Source organism: Schistocerca piceifrons, chromosome 7, assembly GCF_021461385.2.
Source record: "Schistocerca piceifrons isolate TAMUIC-IGC-003096 chromosome 7, iqSchPice1.1, whole genome shotgun sequence".
In the NCBI taxonomy this organism is placed as follows: Eukaryota; Metazoa; Arthropoda; class Insecta; order Orthoptera; family Acrididae; genus Schistocerca; species Schistocerca piceifrons.
Genome location: NC_060144.1, coordinates 596466782 through 596478245, shown reverse-complemented (window position 1 = coordinate 596478245; position 11464 = coordinate 596466782).

The following is an 11464-nucleotide window of genomic DNA, read 5'->3' as shown; positions in this document are numbered from 1 at the left end:
CAGTGTTGGGCCCTTGCTGTTCGTGCAGTATGCGGACAGTTTTCACAGACGATGCAGTTATCTGTAATGAAGTAAGCGTCTGAGAAAAGCTGCACAAATATTCAGTCAGGCGTTGATAAGATATCAGAGAAGTACAGATACTGGCAGCTTGCTTTAAATGTTCGGAAATGTAAAGCTGTGCACTTCACAAATCGAAAACATGTTGTATCCTATGACTTTAATATCAATGAGTGGCAGGTGGAGTGAGTCAACTCATACGAATACCTGGGTGTAACACTTACAGGAATATAAACTGGAATAATTACATAGACTCAGTCGCGCGTAAAGCCGGTGGTAGACTTCGGTTTGGTATTAGAATGCTAGGGAAATGCAGTCAGCCTGAAAAGGAGATTGCTTACAAATTAGTCGTGCAGCACATCCTAGAATACTGCTCTAGTGTGTGGGGCCCATACTAAACAGGTCTAACAAGGGATATTGAACGTATACAGAGAAGATCTGCACAAATGGTCACTGGTTTGTTCGACCCATCAAAGAATGTCACAGAGATGCTGAAGAAACTGAAGTGGCGAGTCTTGAAGATAGACGTAAATTATCACGAGAAAGATTGCCTGCAAAATTTCAAGAACCAGCTTTAAATGATGACTCTAGGAATATTCTACGGCCCCTATGTGTCGTCCCCATAGGCACTGTGAAGACAAGATCAGATAATTACAGTGTGCACTTGGCATTTAAACAGTCATTGTCGCTATACGTGTGTAACTGTACAAGGGAACTGTATCGCACAAACCATGGTTGGTCACAAATGTGCAAAGTTAGGAGGAGGACTGCAGTAGTGCCAGCTGCAGGGAAGTGCTGGTGTTGCGCTTTATGAAACATCAAATAGTCGAAGTGGGCCATCCTGATGCTGGGTGAAAATTATAAACGACATAGTACTCCATCATGAGGTCACAAGCCTTTCTGCACTGGCAGCGGCCGAAGTGTTCAATGCATGGGCCAAAAGGCGTAGCACAGGCGTGTTATGTGCAGCTTGGAAAAGCATATACAAGATGAATCACCTGAAACTTGCACCACAAGTACTGCGGAAATGGAAAATGCTACTGATGTGCGGTTTTCACAGAATGGGTTGGTAGTGAGGGCCTCGTATTGTTAAACAAGAAACAGATTGTAATAATACTTAGAGAGTGTATTTTTTGTGCAACAGAAACTGTTTGAATGGAACCACACCTATCGACAATAACAAACAAAAGTAAGGTAAATTACAATGTCAGTGGTGTCCGTTGCAGGACTGTAATGCGAATGAATCTTCCACACCGACACTTCTGCCTTTAAACCTGCGCAATTATGTTTGCTTACGGTATGCTTGTGTGTTTCTTGAGTGCTGTACGGAGAGTATAGGAAGAATGCTGTTCGTTCTTGTAGTGTGTATGCGGCAAGATATCCCAATAGACGCAACGACGTAGGAATTTTTCACCAACGTCTTCAACCAATTACTTGAAAGTGGTAGTGTAACATCTAGACAATGTAACAGAAGGGAACAAGTGAGGCGGGGTGAGAGGGGAAATGAATGTTCTTGCTGCTGTTGCAGCTGATAAGCACGTTACTTTCCGCGCAATCGCACGAGGAAGTCGCACGAGTCCGGCTTTCTCGACCGACATATGTTCCATCCCTGTCACGTCTCTCTCCATCAAGAGCTGCATGGAAACAATTATGATACTCGTGTCATGTTCTGTTCAGGGGCGTTAAGTCAGGTTGCTCCACATAAATCATTTATCTTTTTCAGTGATGAAGCCATGTTTACTGATAATGCCCAGATAAACGCCGAAACAGGCACTATTGGCCTGTTGACAGTCCCCGTTGGCTTAGTCAGGTGGAACGTCAGCATCTATGGAGTGCAAACGAGTGCTGTGGGATACTGAAACATCACTTCATAGGACGGTTTTTCAGTGGCGGAACACTGAATGCACACAAGTACCGCAGCCCCCTCTAACATTCTGCGTGGTGTCTGTTTGTTCTATATCGTGTCTCCCTACCACTTTCGCGCAACGACGCTCTGAGCGTGTTTTTTTAGGGAATTGACTAGTTTGAACCTGGGACCTGTTGCTGGTAAGGAGACGCCAGACCACACATGACATGTAGAGTTGAGAAGAGTTCAGTGAGACTAGCGATGATATAACCAAATACTTAATGATTTCAGCGTCAGCTCCACTGCACTCCCTGTAAAAGAGTCTTAATACTAACTAAATTTAGTGGAAGGGCTTCAAGGCTTTCCTATTTTTAATTAGCTGGCAAAATAACATCGAAAAAGCAGTTAAGTTTACCATTGGAAATTTTATTCTACTCACAAAACATTGTTTATAAATTCCACTATTGATAAAAGGAAATATTTTAATACAGGATGATAAAAACCAACTGCGTTCAACAAAAATGTGAACGAATATTCCCTGAATGGGTTTCCAAGTTCTACAATGGATCGAAGGATGACCTATGCCATATCACAACTATAATCTAGGTTTAAATTAAGTTTCACAAAAGAGAAAAACTATCAAAATGGTCTACAGTGACCCTCAATTATCTTTAATTACTTATCTAACTTGTCGTAAATTGGCTTCTAAATAGCTATATAACAGAAAAATCATCGCATTTCAGATTTTTACTTCAAGTGGCAAATGTGAATACAATGAGCTTTAATTGACGATCGACACTAGTATTACGCAAAAAGGGGGTGTAACAGATGAGACTTCTGCAGTTCTGAGTGAAGCTTTGTGCGCTGTTATGCGGCATCGCGTGCGTTCATTACCTTGTAGGTGTTCGTCAGGGGGCGCCGGGCAGCACAGCTCCGCTCACCTCTCTGTCTCGGAAGCAACTCCTTCCTAATTTCTCCTTACTACAATTTACCGAAGTTGGTTTTAAAAAACTATCTGGCTGTGTTTTCATTTGACCAATCAGGGTCTCAATGTTAACCTTAAGCTCCGCCTACAAAAATTCTGTCTATCCAATGAGAAACGTTATACTATTCGTGGTGGGGCAATATTTTTAAAGTTTGCAACATAACAGAGACGCGAAAAATTCTCACACTAAAACTTGCAGCTGGTGTGGTCCTTTTAGTGTTATCGTAAGATCTATACTGTTCTTCTGGAGGGCTCTATCTTTTAACATGGGCTGGGGGGTGGTCCTGACGTAACAGAGACGCGAAAAAGTCTCACGCTAAAACTTGCGACTGGAGTAGGCCTTTTTGTGTTATCGTAAGATCTATACTGTTCTTCTAGAGGGCTCTAGCTTTTAACATGGGCTGGTGGGTGGTCCTAGCGGTTAGCTGCATACGTGGGTGTCCGTCCCTTATCGTAGGGCCTTCCAGCTTAACACGGTTCTGCTCTCGGCTTCTGTTCTCGTTTCTCCCCTCGGAACTGCGTCTGTCTCACGGTGGGAAGGTATGTCATGCATTTAGGCATTCTTGTGTTAGTCTGTGGTATTCCATTTGCTCACTCGTTACTCGTATTACTTTGGTTAATTTAATGTCACGATTTATTCGGAGCTATGTGACATACTACTGGATTTGCTTATCATGTCAGGGTTTTCATGGAAGGTGTTGGATTTGCCTGACACCTTACACCCCTAACAGACCATCTTCCACGGATGCCGATGAAGATCCTCTGCAGACTAGGAGGAACCTCTGGTACCAACGTGATGGACGTACATCTCACAGTGCACGAAGTACCAGAGCATGTCTTCACGAAATGTTTTCATATTGTTGGACTGGACGCTGAGGGCCTCTACCTCGGCCAGTCCATTCCCCAGATTTGACGCCCGTAGGCTTGTTTCTGTGAGGAAGGCTCGAACACACTGCCTACTAGGGCATATCAACTATATCCGATGATAAGCAGCGATGTATTACTGCAGGCTTCTGGACATCTCCTGTAAAATGCTGGCACGCCTGCAACAGTCGCTCCATACCAGACTGGAAGCGTGTATTTCCGCTGCTGGTGGTCAGTTTGAACACAACCTGTGATGGTCAATTGTCTCGTTACTGGTCAGAATCCATATAACTAGCGTACGCACTTATGCTATTCTTTAGTGTGTGCCACCATAGATATTGTATAAGTATCGATACCGTAACTTTTTAAAATACAATATCTCGTAAACGACTCGCACTATTCTGGGGTATTGCTGTGCGGTGCGGGATCCACATCAGGTGGGGCTGACGGATGACATCGGAAAAGTTCAAAGAAGAGCAGTTCGTTTTGTATTATTGCGAAATAGGGGAGATAGTGTCACAGACATGATACGTGATTTGGAGTGGCGATCATTAAAACAAAGGCGGTTTTCATTGCGACGGGATTTTCTCGTGAAATATCAATCACCAGTTTTCTCCTCCAATTGCGGAAACATTCTGTTGGCGCCCACCTACGTAGGGAGAAATGATCATCACGATAAAATAAGAGAAATCAGGTCTCCCACAGAAAAATTTAAGTGCCCGTTTCCAGCGCGCCCTTCTAGTGTGGAACAGTAGAGAGACAGCTTGAAGGTGGTTCATTGAACCCTCTGCCAAACACTTTATTGTGAATAGCAGAGTACTCACGCAGATGTAGATAATCCTGCAACAAACACCACCGACATTCTAATTTAACTTACTTTTAGTTTGTTTAATATCAGTAGCCACTGTTCCGTTTAAGAAAGAGTATGTTTGCATAAATAAATACACTTTCTAAGTATTATTAGAATCTGTCGATAGGCCAACTATACGAACACCGGACTACCAATCCATTCTGTGAAGACCTGGCATCAACAGGAATTTCCATTTACGCTATATTTGCGGATTTTTAGTTATTCGTCCTGAGTACCCAAGCCATTTGTACTAAAATCAGTTCGGCCAGTACCAAAATCCAACCACTGTGGGGGCTGTGTCACGCTGACTCTGTATGGGGTTCTGGTCGATGAGCGGAGTTCGCATCGACGCTGGGGTAGGCCGGCCGGAAGCTGTTCAGCCCTGAAGCTGCCGCCATAGCGGGCCAGTGCCGGCCCAGGTTAGCAGCCTCAACCACCAGCACGGGGGTAGTGGGTCACTGGACGCTACGCCACTGGCCAGCCGCCTGCCGAAACCGCAGAGAGGGGCGTGGGGGCGGGGGACTGAGCACGAAGAACTGCCACTGGCGGAGGAGGGGGTTACGTCACAAGGGCCGCGACAAGCCAATGCTGCACTCCGTCAGCAGTCCAGGGTCAACAAAAGCCGAGGCACAAAATGCCTTTGCCAAGTCGCCACCACCTTGTGCTGCTGTGAGATATGTTAATGAGGAGCATTAACTGTTTCCCTGGCGCTGTCTGACATCCATCCAACATTCCCAGCTACCAACACTATTACGGGATGTATCCTCTACGACGCACTTTATAGCATTTTACAGATGTAAATGTAGATGATAAATTTGTGTCTTTAAGACAACAGAAAAAAAACAAGAGAAAGGATGTTTAAACAAATAAACAGGAAGTTTCAAAACGCTTAGGGTTCTTTTGGATCACAGTTAAATTCCCAAGGTAGAACATGTCCTATACAATACGTCTCTTCAAGAAGTCGCATTTGAATGTTGGTTGTTTGGGCGAATGTCATGCTATGCTTCGTGTAAGGAGCAGAAATGTCCTACGGAATGTGTCAGAATGTAATAGCAACTCGATCATGGCCTATCGAGACTGCAGTTTATCATTCAGAGATATTGTTGGTCGCGTCTGTTGCGATACCATGACTGTCATACTATTGTGAAATTGATGGTTCCATGAGGACAATACACAATGCCATTTAATATCTCAACGACACCACTCGGCTAGCGCCTGAGAGGAACATTATATTGTGCACCTGGCCATACAAGATCACATAGTCACAGTGCAATTCTGCTTACGCATCACAAAGGAAGCATTGCAAGTTCAGAGCAGAATGTTCAGATAGTGTTTGCCTTCCTGATACGGCCCCAGCACCTGCCGTGACTTTAAGGGGTACTGTTGGGCACACTTGATCAAGACTGTTTCATGCAACCCTTGACGTGGACAGCAGCTGTTACAATTCTGATGAATTAAGGCCGGTGGCTGTCCCTTATCCTCGAGGCCCCCGCGACATTACATTTCAACAAGATAAGGCGAGACCGCGTGTTGACTGTGCTGTCCAAATCTACCTCGGCTCAGTGCGTCGTCGACTGTTTCCCTGCCGGCCGCGGTGGCCGAGCGGTTCTAGGCGCTTCAGTCCGGAACAGCGCGACTGCTACGGTCGCAGGTTCGAATCCTGCCTCGGGCATGGATGTGTGTGATGCCCTTAGGTTAGTTAGGTTTAAGTAGTTCTAAGTTCTAGGGGACTGATGACCTCAGACGTTAAGTCCCTTACTGCTCGGAGTCATTTGAATTTGACTGTTTCCCTGGCCAACGGTTCTAGGTCTGCATCAATACTCCGCAAGTCATCTAACGGTGTCTGGCGGAGGATGCTTCTGGTACCACTAACTGATCCCCCCCCCCCCCCCTTTTCTGTTCCATACGATAAACTGCGCGGGAGGAGGAATGATTGCCTGTAATCCTCTGTATTGGCTCTAATCTCTCGAATGTTTGCATAGTGGTAATTTCGCGAGATCTATGTGGGAGAAAGTAATACGTTGTGCGACTTTTCCCAGAAACTGCTCTCGTGAAATTTCAATAGCAAACCTCTCCGCGATGCACAACGCCTCTCTTGTAAAGGCTGTCACTGGAGTTTCTTCAGCAGCTCTGTGACGCTCTTGCGCGGACTAAACGATACGAGACCAAACACGTTTCTTTTTGTTGATTCTTCTCTAGCTCTTCTGTCAGTTCTACCTGGTAAGGATTCCAGACTGATGAACAGTATTTAAAAGTCGGTCGAACGAGCGTCTTGCTAGCCACTTCCTTCGTGGATGAAGTACATTTCCTTAAGATTCTTCGTATGAATCTCAGCCTGGTATATGGTTTTCCTACTGTTTGTTTATGTGGTCATTCCACTTAAGGCCACACTGTATAGTCACTCCTAGATGTTATAAGGTGGTACTGTTTCCATGAATTCCTCATCACTGGCGTAGTTGTACAATAGCGCATTTCTTTTCCTATGTACGCCCAATATGGCGCATTTACTTACGAATCAGGGTCAACTGCCAGAGCCTGCAACATTCATCAGTGCTCTGCAGGTCATTCAGCGAACGGATGCTGTCTTCCGACATTGTTAGTTTCTTGTAGACTACAGCATCATCTGCGAACAGTCTTATAGACCGTCCGGCGCTTTCTGCTAGATCGTTTTCACACATTGTGAACAGTAACGGTCTTATCACAGTTCCTGAAATTACTTTTACTTCTGCCGATTTTGCTCTGTTTAAAGCTACGTGTTGAAGTCTGTTTACAAGGAAGTCTCGAGCTCTGCCGGAAATGTGGTCCGATAGTGGATAAGCTACGTTTTCTTTTTTTTCCACTAAAAGGCAGGGCAGGACTGTGTCGAGTGCCTTCCTGAAGTCAAGCAACACGGCGTCGACGAGAGCGCCAATGTTTACGGCGCTGAGGATCTCATGGAGGAACACAACGAGCTGAGGCTCTCAGGATGTGTGTTTGCGGAATCCATGTTGATTTTAATAGAGGAGATTTTGATTCTCCAAGAACCTCATAATTCTTGAGCATAAATCATGTTCCATAATCCTACAACAGATTGACGTCAACAACATAGGTTCATAATTGTGTGTATTTGTCCCACGGCTCTTCTTAAAAAAGGGAATAACCTGCGCTTTCTTCCACTTGCTAGATACCCTTCGTTGCTCAAGCACTCTACGACAAAATTACTGCTAGAACTGGAGCAAGTTCTTTCTGATAATCTTTGTAGAATCTTAATATGTATCTGATCTGGTCCTGAAGCCTTTCCACTACTAATCGGTTCTAGTTGTTTATCTGTTCCGCGATTGGCTATCTCAATATTTGCCATTTCGACGTTTGTATAACGGTTGACACGAGAGACGGTGTTACGATCCTCCGCGGTGGAACAGTTCAGTATTTCGGCCTTCTCTCTGTTATCTTCCGTTTCGGTGATACAGTGAATGAACAGAGGATTTCGAAGCGCTTATGATTTTACGCAAGACCAAGCAAAACCCTTTAGCATTTTACTTAGGTGGTTGGCAAAATTTTACTTTCGAAGTCACTGAACATTTATCTCATTGCTCTCCTTACGCTTGTTACTGCTCGTCCACATGATCTGTCACCCGTTGCAAACGTGTAGCCAAAGACTGACATGCCGCTACTGCGACTCAGCTCTGGCTTAGAGTTGTGACGGTCCCACTCCCGTCATCCAAATGTGTGTGAACTCCTAATGGACCAAACTGCTGAGGTCATCGGTCGCTACACTTACACACTACTTAAACTAACCTATGCTAAGAACAACGGTGACAGGACGCCTTAAACGGCGCGGCCACTCCGCGCGGCCTAAGCACACTTGTATTAGACGCCCAGGTGGGTCAGAGCCAGAGGTGGCAAGCTCAGTGTATTAATTTTCGCACCCTTCAAATTTAATCGTCTATTTTCCTGTACTGGTACACACAAGAAATCGAATTTAATTATTTTCTATCTTTCCAGGTGTTTCACTTACAACTGCCAGCAGTGTAGTTTGGAAAGTACATTGTCTTCAACCGATGTGAATTTAATCCAGCATTAATACACGGGACATTTGTTTTCATATTTCCCGCTGTAAACAAGTTAAGTGAGTAAGTAGACAGTTACTGCCCAAAAAAATGGTTCAAATGGCTCTGAACACTGTGGGACTTAACAGCTGAGGTCATCAGTCCCCTAGAACTTAGAACTACTTAAACCTAACTAACCTAAGGACATCATACACATCCGTGCCCGAGGCAGGATTCGAACCTGCGACCGTAGCGATCGCGCGGTTCCAGACTGAAGCGCCTAGAACCACTCGGCCACAAAGGCCAGCAGTCACTGCCCAGTTTCTAAACTCTCATGATTTGCTGAATCGCAACCAGAACAAACAAATCAGCTCAATTTGTAGTTTGCAATTGTCTTTTCTAAAGCACGTCTCGCTCCTCCTAAGGACTTTTAACAGGTAGTCCATTGTAATTTGTTTCTTCCGCACGTATCCATACATATTATAAAAATTGATTTATGCATATCCAACGTGAACATTAATAAAACCGAAAAACTGGTGGGACGGATTCCAGACTAGATATGGAGAAAAGGAGGTCCTGTGAACATATGTCCAGAAGCTCGTGGTTGCCATGGTAGATGGCGCTAGAAGTGGAGCAGGGACGCCATCAGCGCACGTTGCGGGTTTCCTACATTAGGGGAAGTATACATTCAGGGGCAAACCTATTGTTCTGCTTTGCTAAGAGGATTATGATCCCTGGGAATAATCCTTCGATTGACAGCCCCTAAACCTATTGTTCCCCCATCCCTTCCCCTCCACCTCTTCCCCCCTCCCCTCCCCCATCGCTGATACAGCTACACTTTCATGCCTGGGTTATTCGAATAGCCCCAAGTCACTCTGTCAGTTTGACTGACTACTTAATTGAATTCGTCACCTAATCAACGCCTCTGGTAAACCCTCTCCTCCCCCTTCCCCTTGCTGAAAATTGGCGGCTCTATGCTGGAAAGGAAGGATCTGCTGACAGGAAATTCAGTTACATAGCAGAAGGTATGTTGTTTATCTATAAAAGATTCACTTCACAGGGGATGGATCTCTCTTGCTCATCATTCTCTGCTGTTTGGAAAGATCCTGGTCCTGTAAAATACATCGAAAGGAAGTAAGTAGACCGACCGTTTTTTTTAAATTCCAATTGCGGAAGGGATGACACCAAAAAATACCCATCCCAGGTAATTACACTTTTGATTGCGAAGCATGCACCATCCACCGTAAGCCGTCCACTGACGCACACAGAACGCCGGCTCTCGGGGTCCCGCAAAGCGATACGTCTGGCGGAAGCCGCGCCACGTGCCGCTCTCAAAGAGGTGGCAGCTCGGACCCCCAACTGACAGACCGCACCTAACACTGGTCCGCAAACAAAAGCACCTGAGACACTCCTCCAGAAATACCTGCTCTCTCTCTCTCTTTCTCTCTCATTTTGTAGCGTGCCAATGTCGGGCTGCACAAGCTGTCGGTCGTGGTCAGACCGAACCCCAAACGAAGCAGCCCTTAGCCGGTGGTAAACCCCTACGGAATACCGGCGCACGCGAGAGACACCCTCCTTCCAAGGCAATTGCCTGACTGGGAATCGACCCATAAATACCACTGAAGTTAATAAATAATTAATTCCCAGCCACATGATCCTGATGTAGGGGATATAAGACGGACGTGGTAGCTAGTTCATGGGCACAAATTGATGTTTTCACAAAGCTAGTAACAGGTTGACTCAAAATACAATTTATAAAAGATTGTTGCGTACAAACAGAGAGACAGAGAGAGATAGAGAGAGAGAGAGAGAGAGAGAGAGAGAGAGAGAGAGAGAGAGAGAGAGAGAAAGAAAGAACTGCAGTTTGTTTTGCAGATGAAATACGAACTAGCATGAGATATTTCATTCTGCCATGGGCTCCAAGGTACCCCAGTCTTCCTGGTGTACTTCCCTTGTGCTGCATTTCACGAACTGTTTTAGGAGTTATCAAATCTGGTGTGGAATATCATGTCTCGAGCATCTCACAAATGGCACTTCACAAGACGTTCCACGGAAAATGTTAATTACATCGTCACCATAGCACTCAAACAATTTGCTTCACACAGTTTAAAACTACTGTAAATAAATAAAAAAAAACAGATCGACATTACACGGTAGTTTGCATGCATAAACAACAGTGTTACGTTTTTCATAAAAAATTTCATGAGATAATCCAAAACTATTATTTTTTGATGTCACGATTGTTGATGTATGAAATGGTAGTTGGAATTTCAAATTTGGACGTGCATTTACACCATCACGATTATAGAGTTTCCGAACATGCTGTAGGTCTGCTAAGTGTATTTTCTTTTTAAAAGTACTACACAATTCCTAAATTGATTGATTATCTCCACTACACCAGGACGAAGAAGGGCGGAAGAAAGGGTCTACCACGTGTTGGGATAGTAACAACAAACCACAACTACCACCGCTATGTATTGACAAACACGATCCATTCACGGCTAGATGACTGAAACCGTTGAAACCACTCCCACATCCCACGTGCTCACCTTCTGGAGGCCCAGACGCACAGTACCACAGCACAGTGCCAGTACACAGAGACCGGGGGAAACGCGGCCCATGACCGCAGCCGCGGAAGCGCGTGTCAGCCAGAGAGACCCCCGCCGGCCGTGTAGGGCCCCCACCCACCCCAGGAGAACCACAGCTCGGACGCTGTCAATACTCCCAGCGCAAACACACATCGTCTTGAATCTTCTCAAGTTTCCACGGAGTATACACGCGACACACGTTGTCCCGAAGGTGACTCAACGCAAACTGGGCATTAGTTCACTATT